We start from the raw sequence: 14380 nt of genomic DNA, 5'->3' as shown, positions 1-14380 counted from the left end.
TTGAAAGGATCTCTTGTTCTTTTTTAATTTTTAGTGAATTTTTGCAATTCATTATGATATATTGTGAAAAGGTTTTTGAGATATTTGAGTGTGTTATAAAGATATGTTTAAAGTAAGACATTTCAACAGAAGTGGAGGTTTGATTAGTCCTTGGAGAATTATAATGGGAAAATCATTGGAAATATAATATACTGATGTTTTAAACCATCAGTGATCCTGGACTGAGAGAAAAAAAACCTTAAATTTTTCACAATTGCTGGTCCTTTATTTTTGTTTTATGAATTCACGTACAAAATAAAGCAACTATGCATGAATGAATAGACATGCTTCCTGTGTATAAGGTAATCCACTTAGAAAACTAAAGCATATAGGAAGAAAACAGTCCAAAAATATGTGTATGTCATTCAAGAACATGTTTCTTTCATCTTTCCATTCTAGAATGATGCACTGTTATCAAAGTCATTCTATGGGAATTTTATGCAGTATCCCAAAAAAGGTATTTTTAAACTTTCTACTTCAGTTTCTGTCCAATCATGTCAAGTAATTGAATAAATGAGGCACCGAGTTCATGGTGGGCACACTGCTGCTGCAGTGCCATGCTATGGAGCACAAGAGCTTGGAGAAGTTTGGAGCACACTCCTGTTAGCTTGGATGTAGTATCAGATTTCTATAATGCCCTGACTTCCACCTGGGTGACAATTTGGTTAGCACAGGTCAAGACCACATCTGTCTGAAGACACATCCTAACACACAGCTTAATAATACTGCCCAAACATCAGCCAAAAACCATTTCCATCTATGCAGGGATGTCTAAAAAGGAATTTTTTTTCTTCAGGTGTAATGACTAAAATTTACTTCAAATAGCATACCAGAAGCAAAATGCATGGAAAAACTCTCATTTATTTTACTATCAGGATTCTTGGAAATCCTAACCATACTGTTCTGCAAGCTATAAACATGCACATGCTTTCACAGTCCCTGTGTGCATCTCTTCATCCAGACCATGGAATAGGGACAGGGAACTCTTCAGATTTTCCTCAGAAACAGGTTGCACACCAGTTCCTATCCCAGTAGAGGCTACAGCAGAATCAACCTAACAATACCAACCTCATCTATTTCCTGTGATTCTTTGTATTCTTGGTATTGTTGTTTTGTTTCAAATTATTTACTGAGCAGCCCAAAGGGGATTAGCAATGGGGCACTAGGTATATGTTTTCCTATGTTTCTAGTGACTGAAGAGCTCTATCTTTTTGGTGGCACAATAAATTGAATAAGGCTGTTTTAATAACAGGAGCCTGAAATGTAAGGTACACAGAATTCTTCCTTTCATTCTCAGTAAATATATATTCAGAAAAAAAAAAAAACAAAAAAAAACCCAAAAAAAAACCCAAGGAGACCAAAGCAGCAAACCCCTCCTCATCACACACTTGAATTATGTTTCTTTGTATCAGATTATATCTATAAAGAAATAACTTAATAAATAAATATTCTGATACATTTGTCACTCATAGTAAGAAACTGATTAAACCCTTTAGGGATTAACAGCATTGAAGTGGTTGCATAGTTACAGTCATTTGGCGAGAGGGGAGAAAAAATGCCTCAGAAAGACTGTTTCTTTTCAAGGATTTGCTTTCTTCTATTGATTCTGATAAGGTATTTTTGCTCAATGTTTCAGCTTCTTTTAGGTTCTTTTAAGTACTTAAAAGATATTTCAATTTATTTCATACTACTATTATCTGGTGAATAAAGATCTTTCTTTACTGCAGTGCAAGAGAAATGAAAGCTCTATAAGCCATTTTGAGTTTGTTTTCCAGCCATATAGTAACAGGACATTTTGCAGTCTACCGGGAGACAAACAATCTGCTCCTATTCCCGATAAATGAACGGACTGATCTTTAGGAACTCCTGGGTTACCATGGATACCATGTATTCTAAGTCACATTGTTTCTGAATTAAAAATCAGTTTTCAAAATTGTTAAACGTGACAGAAGCATACATTTTGTCTTTTGGTTTGTTATGTTTTTCTCTTTTCTTTCTGCCATAAAAGGCATAGTAATACTAAAGGTAGGGAAAAAAAATTGCTACTCACCAGCAGTCATTTACAACTTGGATCTTCATCAGCTGAGCTGTCTTCTTTAGTTGCTGAGCGATAATGATTTCATTTTATGCAATTTTACTTTGGACTACTAAAGGTTACTATGGAAACCTCAACTCTTTTCCCCTCTTCACATTCTTTGAACAGGTAGTAAGTCTTGCTATGTGGGGGAAGTGGCACTGAAACATTTCTTGGAAATCAGCTCCAAATTGCTTTTGCCATTCATAAGGCAATGTGAAACTAAGATTTTTCAGACAGTCTGGTAGAAGAACAAAATATAAAAAAAAAAACAAAACAAAACAAAAAAAGGTTTGAATCTTTAATATCTGCCAAACTTCTGGGTTTTGACTCACTGAAATGTCATTTTTTTCCTTGATTATAATGGTGAATATAAATGATTCCAGCATTAATCAACATAATAAAGTGGTGCAGGATTTATTCTCACATGGATGCTCTTGTTTTCAATTTTTTTTTTAATTTTTCAACCTCTGAAAAAGCCTTTTTATTTTCTTTTGATGCCTCTGTGTAAATCATGTTAAATTAATTGTTAAAACACGAACAATGTATACAGTTAGTTTCAGCACCTCCAATGTACTTCTAACACTGTCATTGGTTTTTGGACCAGAATTCACCTTTTCTAATCAGAACATCTAGGTGGGTGTCTGATTTGTCTCAAACTAAAGTTCAGTTCATAATTTAGAATACTGAAGCATTTACTTTCAGACCAGTCTGTAATTTGGCCATCAAATAATTTAATTTTTTATATATTACAGTCTAGTTCTGTGCCCCATGTCTAAGCAAGCAAGACAGCTAATGATCTCAGACTCTTATTTGTTTATATTTCTTTTTAGTCATGTAGGGAAAAAAAATAAATCTATAATATTGCTTTCCATCTGGATTCTTCTGGGCCTTACCCTTTACTTGGGTTTATCTGCTTTGGTTGGAAAACTTCCAATATCAAAATTAAACAACACAGAAACAAAACCAGTAACAAATCTTTGACGGTCATTCATATATGAATTTTGACTGCCAGAATTTAATTTAGTATTTTTAAAATATTTTAAGTAGCCATTAATAAATACTTTACTTGACTTTATAATTCCCTTTCAAAATGGAATTGAAGAGCAGAAGAGACCAGAGCCTCCTTTGCCAAAACCAGATGTCACATTGTTCGTCTCCCAAATTTGCTTGAGCAATATCCAAATATAAATCATTTTGTTCTGCTACATCAAAAATTTCTCCTTCTTCACAAACATCAACAAACACTATGTTCAAATATAGGTCTTATGTTTTCTGTTCATTCTGTCTAGTAAGCCAAATGTATAATATTTTTTTATTATTGGAATGACAGTTTTTTGCATGAGCATTCAGATTTGGGGAAGTTTCATGACACATGAAAATTCCAGACACATGAAAATTCCAGACACATTTATCTCCAATTTTTTTTTCCAATTTTATTGAAAGTGCAATTTCAAAATCAATATAAATCATTATCTTCTCTATTTAAGTAGTTCCCATTTTTCCCATTTTTCCTGCCAGAAAACCAAATCCTGATGTGTATGCAGGCAAATATGGTCTTTCTCTAAAGCTCATTCAATTTCTTCTTTCATTAACTCTTTTTTTTTTTTTTTTTGATTTTTTGATTTTGATTTTTTGTTTTTTAAAATATATTTAAATATCATAATTTAAAACTTTGTAACCAAAACCAGAAGAATGGTACTCTTTGTTTTGTATTCTTTTTCTATACCCCAAATAAATTCTGGTATGGCATCTACTCATAGAAGTTTAAAAATTTCATACATGGTAGTTCAGGTTCTCTAAAATTATTAATGCTTTGATAAGCACACCACAACACATCCACACAATTCGCATGACACATTAACAGCCTTGTAAGAGCACTGCTGCATCAAGTTTCCTGACCTTTGATTATTAGCTATGCAATGTTATAACACTTTATTTAAAGGAAATTCTAAGGTTTTAGTTGTGGTTTTAGAACAGATTTAGTCAAGAGCACATTCAGTCATGAATGTAAGAAGCACCATTATATAAGAATAACATAACAATTACATAGTTTTAATACAATGATACTAACATTGTAGGCAATAAAAATTGGTGGACTTTGCAGTGGCAACGTTATGGCTACAATTGTACTTGATGATCTTAGAGGACCTTTCCAACTGAAACTATCTATAATTCTAGACAAAAAAGAAATTTATTTTACTGAATTTTGTATATTATCAAGTGTCCCATCAGCCCCCCCTACTCCACCAACTCTTGTATGTTTACATAGCTATATACAAATAAATTTAATTTAAAAAGTAGGTCTAAGAAATCTGAGGAGAGAAAAGACTTTGAGATGCTTGAATTTTGGTCTAAAAAGACTAGTTGCTTACATTTAACCCTTGTCAACTTCAAAATAATTTCAGTTTATTGGAATGTTGTCTGAAAATATATCATGTAGCCGAAATTAATTCACTCGGAATTGAAGCTGAGGAAAAAGACAACTGTGAGATGGGGAGAAAATAATAATAAGATCAGATCTTCATTAAAATCAGGATTTATGTGTCAGATTCCTCAACAGTCATAAGGTTTATGTAACCAATTGTTTTCTGCCTGTTTTTTTGTTTTAATAATAGTGATATAATTTAGTTGACACTATCTGTGTTTAATAGATTCTAGTTAATACCAGTAAGTACAGCAACAGGTAATCAATATTATCTGCAATATTTTCTTCCTCTAGGCTTGAATATTGGTAGTAACTACGAATAGCAGAAGATAGGAGTTTATGATGCAGCTGTTTTGGCTGCCTTTGTGTTTTAAATTCGAACGAAAATACAGAAGTAAGGGTATAAGATCAAGACCACATCACTTACTGCCAAAGTGTGGATCAGCACCCAATGACAAGAGTACTTTTTTTCCTAGTCATGGCAGTTGTGAACATCTTTGCTTACAGTCATTCTTAATTTAGAGTAGCTGGGCTGAACATGTGAAGATTCCAAAAAGCTTCCTCTTTTGGTCCTAGAGAATAATAGCATTAAAAAATAAAAAAAAAAAAAAAACAAACCAAACAAATAAACAAAAAAAAAAAAAAAAAAAAAAAAAAAAAAAAAACAGCAACAAAATCAGCCAAAAAAACCTAAAAAAAGGCCAAAAAGGAAATTCAGCTGTTCCACTACATGAAGCACTTTTACTAAGATGACTCTTTCTCCTTGTGTTAGACTTCTGCGTTTGAATTTTACTGTCTGGTTGTCTGATTCCTGACTATCATGAAAGAAAAAGTGTAGGTCTACCTGAAAAAGCCTGCATGATTTTCAGTTACCATTTCATAAAAGCATCCCATTATGTTGGTCAGATACAGTTATTTTTATAACTTTTGACAAGTCTTTCATTTTTCATCATTATTACAACTTTTGCTATAAGGATATTGATCCAAGAAACCACTCTTTGTCTTGTCATTTTGCTACACATTCTGTTTGAGGTCACCAACATTAGATAAAACAATGTCTGTGCTCATTCGATGCCACTATAAAAAAAGAAATTACTTTTAAAGTAATTGCGTATACCAGCTAGTTAATCTTTAGTTGAGTGTAAAGACTGCCATTGTGGGTGTAAATTCTTAATGTCTACCTTAAAAAGTCTGTAAGAGCTTTACAGATGTCATTACAGTGATGGCTGGTGTAGAAGTTCATGGGATAGATGACATTATGGATGGCAATTCGTGGACTATATTGGTCTTTAATGAGAATTTGATTAAGGAACACACTGAACTCTTGCTGCAAGTTCTTTCTGAACTGTTTACCTCCTGTGGCAATGTTTCAGTAAAGAGGGCAAGCTGATGGAAGATCTCTTGCAGTTCAGTGGTAATCAATACAGGGAGAAAACAGCTCAAGAGAAATTTGAAATAACTGACAGAGGGCTGAAGGAATTAGATGATCTGAAGTCATAGAAACAGATGGAAGAGGGGGAAAGCATAATGGATTGAAAACCCCTTAAATTCTCATTATAAAGAAATGACAGATCAGTATGGTTATAGGCAAATATTAGTCAGTTGCTTTTGTTCAGTCTGACTTGACACATTTTGAATGACATTTATTCAACCCTCTGCTGTCTTTTCAACCACAAAATTCATATAGATTTTGGTGCATTTATTGATATTCTTTCTCTTTCAATATTGTAATTACAGTCATTAACTTACTCCTGGGAAATTGTGAAATGCTGCTCCACAAATATGTGCAAGTGGAGATCTGCTTTGAAGTTGGAATACAGACTATCCAGGATGCTTTGTTGCTCAAATATGTGGGCACATCTTCCTCTTAAGAGCTTTGTTGGAATCCATGCCATAACTTGTTATGAAGACTTAACCTTAGAAACAATGTTTTGCATGTATAAAGTGGGATTTTTACCTTTTCACATTCTTCCCATCTAAAATTTTGGAAAAAAATGAATAATTTATCTCTAATATTTCTCATTTTCTCCCCAAATTATCTCAGACTGATAAAGTACAGATTTCACAGTATCTTTGGTAGGCAGGTACCTTGTAATCTTAAAAGATTAAGTTAGTGAAGCCATTTTATATAAACTAGATGAAAAAATGAAAATAATATTGTCATTGTGAAGTGTATTTTTATGTAGAAACTCCAAAATGTATAACAATCCTTTTCTAATAGTTAAAAAAATAAAAGCTAGTTTTCCCAGGCAAAGAACAACATAATTGTAAAAATTGCATAAATTTTACTGATATTGGTTCTCTGACAACGTTAATATTCCCTTCTTCTACTTTTTCCTTTAGTTTATCTTCTTTTCTTTTCTGGTTCCTTTACTTTCACCTGAGTCATGCTTAGCTTTTCGGGAATATTTCTTAGTAAACTGTCAGAAGAAGGCTTTAATAATTTTGAGGGGTTTTGAGTGTTTCTAAATGACATATAGATTACATATCAAGTTTTCATCACAAAGATCTTTATGTTTCCATTATATTATTTAGACACATACAATATTAAAGCTATTTTTCATCTGCTAATTCTGTGATGCTGAAGATGAAAAAAAAAGGACCTCTTCTAGCTTAAAAAAAAAATCCTAAAATAAGTATCTATATTTTGTCTTCTCCAAGATTCTCTGTTCAGGAATTCTCTGTCAGTGGATGTATAAAATATTAAGTGAAGCTCCACAGTCTTTTTCTATAACCTCTACTACAGTATTTTGTGACTCTTAGAAATTTGACTATTTCTGTTGTAATCTTGCACTAATATGGTACAACTGTGTGATCGTGGCTCAGGCTTCCAATAAAATTGGTAAGCGGTGAGAACAAGCTGTAAAAATACCTGTTCAGGCGTAAGAAACATAAAAGTTCAGATGGATATGTAACTTAGGAAGAAATGTGCATCCAACACAGTATCACCAGGCAGTCAAAATTAGCCCACTGTATTCAACATTGCTTTGGCCTCATTTATTTGGAGTATTGAGTGCAGTTCTGGTCCTCATTAATTTGAGAAGGATCTGAAGGTCTTTGCATGCTGTATCCTGAGGAGGGAAACAAAGCTGGTCAAAGTGCTGGAAGACATGTCTTGTGAGGAGTGGCTGAGGAGTCTGGGTTTGTCTAGTTTGAAGAAATGGAGGCTGAGGGCTGACCTTGCTGTTTTGTACAACTTCCTGGGGAGGGGAAGTGAAGGGAGAGATGCTAACCTCTTCTGCCTGAAATCCAGTGACAAGATGCGCAAGAAAGGTTGGTTCAAAGCTGTGCCAGGGCATGTTCAGACTGGATATAGGGAAGCATTAGGAGAAGGTGGTCAAACATTGCAGGCTTCTTGAGGAATTGGTCAACGCTCAAAGCCGCTGTTCAAGAAGCATTTGGATAACGCCGCTAACAGCATTAACTTTTGGTCAGCCCTGAAAAGTTCAGACAGTTGGACCGGAGGATCACTGTAGGCCCCTTCAGGCTAAAACAGTCTATTCTATTTCCTTCTATGCAGAAAATTAAGGAGTCAAAATGAAAAAAGATCACTTTGAAAAGGTAGGAAATCCTGATAGGAAAAACAGAGTTGTCATTCCAGTGTTAGCAAAGTCACTGGGTGGTCAGTAATAAGCTGATGTATATAAATACATAAATGCATATTAATATATAAACCTGCTGTATATAATGCCATTTGAGATTAAACCTGGTCAAAAGCCTCCTAACTACAGATTTACTATGCCATTCTTCATGTTTTCAATGTATAATTAAGATTATTGAATGAAAAATGCACATAATAATGAAGTTGATTTTAAATCAGGAAAATTGAATTGGCATTATGCCAACCTAGCACTTCATTGCATTATGCTTTTGAGTTCTATTTACTGTACTTTAAATAAGATTAGCTTGCTAGTAGTTGGATAGATACTGCATATAAAAATCATTTGTGGGAGGGCAAGCAGCAAGCACTAGTTTGTGGTACATAAAGTAGGGCAATTTATAAGAACTGAAAGTCAGATAAAAACATAGGCAAACTACAGTGATTTAAGCCTGGTTTCCTAGGCTTACTCTGCCATTTTCATTTCTTCCATCTCATATATTTTGAATTCCAGTTTCAAACATACCTACACTGAATATGGATCACAAAGAGAAATAAGTTTCTGTATGTTTTGTGTATTATTGGTGACCATGTAGGCAAGACTGTTATATGTGTAAGTATAGTAGAGGCTTATAAAACTCAGATTTTACTAAATCAAAATTATTAAAGTATACAGTAATTATATATACATATTTTTTTATATATACATACACACACACACACGTATACTTTGTTGAAATTCAGCAGTGACGATTTCTAGATGTTAAAAAGATTGCTGTGGAAATTGTAGAACTGTGAAAATAAAATAAGAATAAACATCAATTGGGAAAAAGCTTTCTTTTCTTAATTAATTTAAAATTTTGGGAAATTTCAAATGCTCCTAAACTACCTTTATCTTTAAAATTTGGGGGACGGGGGGACGACAGGACTTTTTTGGTGCTTTGACGTTTAAGGGATTTAAAAATCTCCATGGAGCCCCACATGGGTACTTGCCAAGCAATTTTCTGATGCCATTTTTTGTGTGTTGTGGCTCAGGTGAGGCCTTATCACTCAAAAGTTTTTCTTAAAATCTGAGAGTTATATTTCTTATAGGGACATTCTTAGAATTTAGTATGTGCGTGTCACATAAGAGCTCTTGGTTACTCATTGGAGTTGCGAAGATGCAACTCTTTAGAAAAAGGAGTCTAAATTCCTGCTAGAGCACCTGCAGTCTAGTTTTACAGAGAATCTTTGTTTCAAAAGCCAAATGAAACAAACAATGTTTTAAGGACCCATCATTCTGTGGCAACTTACCCCGCTAGTATGATATCAAATAAGTTTTTCTAAATGTTCAGCTTCACTTTTGTGACTTCTCTTTTTAAAGTATTAGTAGTTTTTTTCCCACCACATGAAAAAGGATGGTCTAAAGTCTGCCTTCAATTTCAAGAAGACAATTTAGCAAAAATAAATCATCTTTTTGTACAAATACTAAGAGCTATCAAAAGCTTTTGTACCTGAGAACAAAAATCACCCATGTAAGACACTTTCAGATATTTTTGGAGTTTTCGACTTTTACTTTAACTGCTTCAGTGTAAATGACTGAACCCACTAAGTCTTTAGGTCTCTTTTTTTTTTTTTTTTAATATATTTACCTTAATAGACTGTCTAGACTCGTGCTTTTCTAGGCATGAGAAGCAAATAATTGGGAAAAAGTGGATATTGGAATGACAGAATTAGCTGGCTATGTGCAGAAATCTTAGAAAAAATTATTTACAAGAAATTTATATATAAAGTGAAATTAATGCAATTAAAGAGATGGAGAAAAAGCTAAGGTAGTGAAAGAGTTACAAAAACAGCTCATAAATTTAAGCATCTCCTTTAAAAAGCTTCACCTGAAAATCTATAAGCATCTAAGGAAAAAAATAGCAATAAATAAAACAACAACGAAAAGGTCATCTTAACCCACTGAAGAGTACTTCTATCATTGTTCTTGAGTGTGGTACTCTAGCTGGCAAAAACACACTTTCCCATTCTTGAATTAAGTAAATAGTGGTAGAGAAGAAATAAGTATCAAAACAAAATACTTTTTAAACAACTTCTGTTAGAGATTATTATTCTAAACCTATTTGTCATTTCTGTATGTACTTTATTAACCTTGCTCTAATATTTTTTTCCTCTACAACTGCCTCAAGTCTAGACAATGTGCTTGATATAATCTATTATACAGAAAGAATATCTAGATATCTAGAGCATGGTTCAATATTTCATACCAAAAGTATTCCAAAATATCTGCAAAGGAAAGCATTTGAAAGTAGAGAAAAATAATTCCAAATGTTTCTGGAATGTGGTAAAGGTCATCTGGGTGTTTTTGCACATAGTTCCATGAAAGCCCATCCTACCTTCCATCACGCTCTTGTATTCTGTTTCTAACTCCTTCACGTTGCCTTTTATTCCCACAGCTGAATTTTACTTAGTGGGAGCCTTTAAAAAGTGTTCCCCAGTTCAAGATCACACCTATTGCTCCAGAGAAAAAGAAAAGACATCTGATTAAATAGTGATATTTAGAGTATGGAAATTCCACTGTCCTTCTCCTTAACCTCCCTTTGTCAGTCCTGCAAAAGTCCATCAGGAATTTTTAAGTTTTGTTATGGAAATGGATAGTTAAAAAAAAAAAATTTAAAATAAATGTTCTAGGAAGTTTTTGTCTATATTCTGCTGTAACCTTACAAGTCTAATGTAGGAGATCCCTTTTCTGTCCTTCAAAAATGAGCCCTGAAGGCAGCATCCTGGATCTATTCCTCATTCTCTGAATAGTTTAATGTAATTTTCCAAGTCATTCTAAACCTTGCCTGTAAACCACTCTGCTCTTCAAAATATTTTTGCTTCATATGGGTGAAACATGACATGATATAAATAAACATTTTATGTTTCTCCATTTCTTGTCATTAATGTGTCACATCAATAAAAAGAACGCTCCTGAGGAACTGATTTCTGTTCTGGAAAGGACTGGTACATGCTGTCTTCATCTGCTGTATGCATCCCTAGCACATAAAATTTTCAAAGCATAAGAAAGCTAATCCTTTGACAACCTTAAAAAAAAAAAAAAAAACAAAGAGAACGAAGTTTAGAAAAAATTGAACATGCAATATATGCAATATATCCTGAATTAAAAAAAAAAAAAAAAAGCCGTAGCAGAGGAAACTAAGAGATTTGTCTTAATAAATTGCTGTCTTTTTAATATAAAATAAATATCCTGCTTCAGGAAGGACTTGTCTCTATGATCCTACTCATTTATGAGACTCCATTCTTTATTTGTACTGATTATGTGAATAGCTTCTGTTAATATTTTAGGGTTTATTCCATCACTTTAGCTAAACTAGTCAAATATGAGGGCATATTTTCAGTCTAAATGTCTCCCAAACAAAATTATCTGTCACAGCTCTCTATGATTTATGGATATCAAATCTCACAAAAAGTTTATATTCATCTGCTCCAAAAAGCTGAATACATTAACTATCACATATTTCTCAGCAGCTATGTCCATACAGCCAACTGGCTCTTACCACTAGGTAGACAGAGGAAAATCTTCTTCATTTTACATTCCTCACTGCAGGATCATATCCCAAACTACTTAGCTAGTCTTTTGGCCTTCAGTAATCTTAAGAATGTCACAGAATACCAGCTGGAAATGGGATTTAGGATTAAACTCTCAGAAGTTCCCACCTGGCAGTACTTTCAAGCCACTATAGCAGCAAAGAGCAGTGCTGCCCGGTAGGATGCTGTTGTTGCAAATAAGCAGCAGCTTGTATTCAGCAGCCTGCTGCCAGCCAGCTCCAGTTGGCTGAAGAGCTTGTGCAGCTGTTTTCACAACAGCATCAGCAGTTATCCCACCCCAGCTGCACCCAGGAGGAAATGGCAGCAACTTAAATCAGCTGCTGCTGAAGGGTCTTGGATATGCTTTACTTGTTAAAGCACCATTGATAGGTCCATAAAATAATTATCAACATGTCTTCTGCAATCTTCCCTTGCTGATGCAGCCTAGGAAATAGGTCAAAAAAGAGATAGCTAGAACTAAAAGAAGGAAACTTTTCCCTACTAAATGTAGTTATTGGATCCTATTAATGTATATTTTGGGAGTAACTTGGCCTGTTTGAGAGACTTGCAGTCCTATCAATACAGGTTATTAGCAGTAGTGGTTTTGGTTGGGATAGCATTACGTTTCTTAATTGTTGCATTTATGATGATTGCTTTGAATTGTTGATAAGAGCAGTTTTGATAATACAGAGATGTTTGTTATTACTGTGCAGTGTTCACACAGAGACAAGGCCTTTGCTACTTCTCACTGTCCCTTGTCAGCAAGTAGGCTGAAGGGTGACAAGAAGCCTGGAGGCAACACAGATGAGACAGCCAGCCAAAGGGATGTTTCATAACATCTGGCATCATGTTCAGCAACAAGACCTAGGAGATGAAGGAGCAAGGACATTTGGAGGGATGGTGTTTGTCCTCCCAAGTCACCATTACAGGTGATGGAGCCCTGCTTTCTAGAGATGGCTCATCACCTTCCTGCCTATAGGAAACAGTGAATGAATTTCTTACTTTGATTTTGTTTGCATTCATTGCTTTTACTTATTAAATTATCTTTCTTTTAACCCAATCTTTTTCTCACTTTTCTGATTCTTTTCTTCATCCTGCTGTAAAAGGGAGTAAGTGAGAAGCTGTGTGGGGCTGAGCTGATGGCCAATATGGTTAAACTATAACACCAGCCCTTTACCCAAGAGAGATTATGGTAATAACTTGTTACTCAAAGAAGATGTTCATAATAAATAGAAACTGTAAATGAGGTATGGCTTGCATCCTGATCTCTCCCCACAAACAGAATATTTTGCAACTTACTTGTCAACTGTCTGTGCAAATGTGGAGCACACCTTCAGGAACTCAAAATCAGCTCTGCTCTGCAAGCTCTGTACTGACCTTGCTAGAGACCTCCAATACTTCTGCAGACACAAAGCAGATAAAGCTCATCTTGAATAAGCTTGGTTGCTCCTCAGAAGACAATATATTTTCAGCATGCTTGCTCCAAGATATACCAAGAAGAAAAAGCAGTAAATTACTTATAGGAAAATGAACCATATTTAGATAATCCAAGAGATAACAGGCTATGATGTTAAATTACCATATATTTTGTATCAGTAGAAAGTGTCAGTATTAACAACAGTCCTATTGTACAGTAATGGATTCTAGCTTAATTTTGTTATCGTGTATTTGGATTTTTGATGTCATACTGAACAATTCTATGAAAAGATTATGGATATGAATCCACATTAATCAAAGGCATGAAATTGAAATTCCTCCTTAACTCAGCATTTCAGAGTGACTGTGCCAATGAACTAATTCATCTAGAAATGTAAGAATGCAAGATCATGGGATACATTGTGCAACACCTCTAATTTATCTCAACTAGTTTTACCCAAATCCATGAATGGCAGTGGGAAATTTATTTTTAAATAATTTCCTCCTTGTATTTGAGCATATAAAGTACACGTAGCAAATGGCTGTCCAGGTGCATACTGATGGAATAGGTACACTTTAAAAGCCTTACTTATTTAAAGGTAGAGAGCAGCAGTGTATTACTGCTTCTTGCTTTCCCAGACACTTCAAGGTCAAGGACTGAGACTGATAGAGTCACCATGACTTTGATTTTATTTACTCTGTTTTCCTGACAGCAGGAGTATAGGCTATCCATTGTTTTCCTGATAAGAGATGTCCTTAAAAGCTGAGAGTAGATATGTTTTGATATTGATGACCTGACAACTTCAATGTCAACAGCACATGACACTTTATCTTCCTTATTCTGCTACACTTTTGGTTGCCACACATCCACATAGTTTGCCATTCTCTGCCTATATATTTTTAATATTTCTTTTGCATATTTCTGCAATCTAAATTGTGAGATAATTAAGTTTACTGGCACTTGTGATGTCCTCCTGGCTGTGAGAACTATTGAATTCTTAGGTTATGTTAAAACTTACACAAGCTCAGAGTTAAATTGAGAGTTTGTGAACTCTTCAATAGTATTATCCATTCATTTGATTGTCACCCATGCCAGTCAAATCAAAGACAAAACCTGAGTATTGTCCAGAGAAGAAAATGGCCTGTAGACTTTCCCAATAAGAGGGTGGACAGCCTTTTCTGCAAGAGTACTTCTTTGGACTGTATGGATGCCAGCTGTGTCATGAATTTTGTCTTCATATCTGAAGAACAC

At 34.3% G+C, this 14380-nt stretch overlaps 1 long non-coding RNA gene across 2 annotated transcripts; it reads right to left on the bottom strand.

Annotated features, from left to right (window-relative positions):
- Positions 1 to 6020: 6020 nt before the first annotated feature.
- Positions 6021 to 11834, bottom strand: LOC132069924 (uncharacterized). 2 transcript variants are annotated; one of them, XR_009417847.1, is made up of 4 exons: positions 11682 to 11834; positions 10518 to 10638; positions 7775 to 7978; positions 6021 to 7612 (listed from the first exon to the last, which is right to left on the bottom strand). It is a non-coding gene; the product is annotated as an uncharacterized LOC132069924 (long non-coding RNA). The 2 variants fall into 2 exon arrangements; XR_009417846.1 differs by having other exon boundaries at positions 10518 to 10632; positions 11682 to 11780.
- Between the last annotated feature and the right edge of the window lie 2546 nt (positions 11835 to 14380).

This window comes from Ammospiza nelsoni, chromosome 2 (genome assembly GCF_027579445.1).
Source record: "Ammospiza nelsoni isolate bAmmNel1 chromosome 2, bAmmNel1.pri, whole genome shotgun sequence".
In the NCBI taxonomy this organism is placed as follows: Eukaryota; Metazoa; Chordata; class Aves; order Passeriformes; family Passerellidae; genus Ammospiza; species Ammospiza nelsoni.
The sequence above is the reverse complement of the archived record's forward strand: the minus strand, read 5'-3'. Positions and strand labels throughout refer to the sequence as shown.